Genomic DNA, 2,500 nt, shown 5'->3' on the forward strand with positions numbered 1-2,500 from the left:
TCTCATTCACCCATTCACACACACATTCACACACCAATGGCGGCAAGCTACCACGCAAGGCGCCGGCCCGCTCATTGGGAGCAATTTGGGGTTCAGTGTCTTGCCCGAGGACACTTTGACATGTGGCCAGCCGGGGCTCGAACCGTCGATCTGCCAACCTTGCGATCGTTAGACGCCGACTCTACCTCCTGCGCCACAGCCGCCCCTTACACCACATGTAAGAATGGATGTATGCAGCCCTGTGTACACAAGTAGGAACTGATGTATGTGTACACCACAAGTAGGAACTGATGTATGTGTACACCACAAGTAGGAGCTGATGTATGTGTACACCACAAGTAGGAGCTGATGTATGTGTACCACATGGGGCTGCTGGTGAGGCAAGCTCCTCACTCCTCAACCTGGGAAACTTTATGTTGACGTTGAAGAGAAGGAAAGAAGGGAGTACTCTCTTCATCTTAGGAAGGAGAGGAAAGAAGGGAGTACTCTCTTCATCTTAGGAAGGAGAGGAAAGAAGGGAGTACTCTCTTCACCTTAGGAAGGAGAGGAAAGAAGGGAGTACTCTCTACATCTTAGGAAGGAGAGGAAAGGAGGGAGTACTCTCTTCATCTTAGGAAGGAGAGGAAAGGAGGGAGTACTCGCTTCATCTTAGGAAGGAGAGGAAAGAAGGGAGTACTCTTCATTTTAGGAAGGAAAGGAAAGGAGGGAGTACTCTCTTCATCTTAGGAAGGAGAGGAAAGAAGGGAGTACTCTCTTCATCTTAGGAAGGAGAGGAAAGAAGGGAGTACTCTCTTCATCTTAGGAAGGAGAGGAAAGGAGGGAGTACTCTCTTCATCTTAGGAAGGACAGGAAAGAAGGGAGTACTCTCTTCATTTTAGGAAGGAGAGGAAAGAAGGGAGTACTCTCTTCATCTTAGGAAGGAGAGGAAAGAAGGGAGTACTCTCTTCATCTTAGGAAGGAGAGGAAAGGAGGGAGTACTCTCTTCATCTTAGGAAGGAGAGGAAAGGAGGGAGTACTCTCTTCATCTTAGGAAGGAGAGGAAAGGAGGGAGTACTCTCTTCATCTTAGGAAGGAGAGGAAAGGAGGGAGTACTCTCTTCATCTTAGGAAGGAGAGGAAAGGAGGGAGTACTCTCTTCATCTTAGGAAGGAGAGGAAAGGAGGGAGTACTCTCTTCATCTTAGGAAGGAGAGGAAAGGAGGGAGTACTCTCTTCATCTTAGGAAGGAGAGGAAAGGAGGGAGTACTCTCTTCATCTTAGGAAGGAGAGGAAAGAAGGGAGTACTCTCTTCATCTTAGGAAGGAGAGGAAAGAGGGAAAACTCTTCTTCACACATGCAAACAAACCCAGCAGAGAGCCAGTAGTGTCAGTGTGTTTTATTAGTGAACACTTGATAATCTTCATACTTCATCATAGAAATAGAAAATCTTCTAAAACGTCTAAACATTCTGGATAACAGAATTAAATGTTAAATATAAAGGTCATTTTTACAACCATTTGAAAAGTCAGCAAGATTATTTCGGCTATAACAACATTATCATGTTTATACAACACATGTGAAATGATGAGTACCATGAGAAATGGTATTAGACTAGTGCAGCATACAGTAATTCAGTGAACACTGATTATACAGTGTATTATAGTAAAACACTATGACTACTCAATACCATAATACATTACAGACAGCAATGTATATAAGAGGCACTCTTAAGTATGTACGTTAAATATGTGTGCACGGACAGACAGACAGACACAGACAGACCCTTTCACCTCAAATACAATGTGTCGACTACAGTAAGTATTATTGATATCTCTCCTTCACTCAAAAACCTGTTTGTACCATTAACATACAGAATATCATAAATACTAATAATACACTAAATGACAATGAGCAACAGGATTACAGAAATACTTGAATAATAATTAATATCAAAATGAAAAATAACATGTCATTCACAACACTACCATGAAAGATCACCTCAATCTACCGAGATATAATTGACTAAATTCTATAAAGAATATACATTAAATATGTGTATGACCACAATGGCTGCACAAAATTATTATTGTTTAACTTGTTTATGAGTGAACAGCTGCCCAGGTTAGATATAAATCATACAGTAGATCCCTGGTAGCTTGTTCATCCTATTCGGTTGTTAAGTCTGACGTTTACCAATTTCCGGGTCCAAATAACAAATTCCCCGCACCAGAGTACCAGTGTACTAAAGTGGTAGAATGACAGTTCAATTGTTTTTAGACTCGGATCTATTCATACAACAAGGGACACAGCACTTTCCCGTTTTTCCCATATTGTCAGCGTCTTTGAGCCTCGGAAAAGCGCTATACAAATATAATGAATTATTATTATTACTGCAGCATTTCGAAGAGAGCGCCTCAGCCAACGTTGGACCCGGAAACACGTCACGACTTAACAACCGATGTGCTGTCTACCAGATATGCAAAATGCAGGTAGTCTGGCACCCAAACTAGCCCTCTGGTGTTA

Source organism: Nansenia antarctica (assembly GCF_963989245.1).
Source record: "Nansenia antarctica genome assembly, chromosome: 20".
Taxonomy (NCBI): domain Eukaryota; kingdom Metazoa; phylum Chordata; class Actinopteri; order Argentiniformes; family Microstomatidae; genus Nansenia; species Nansenia antarctica.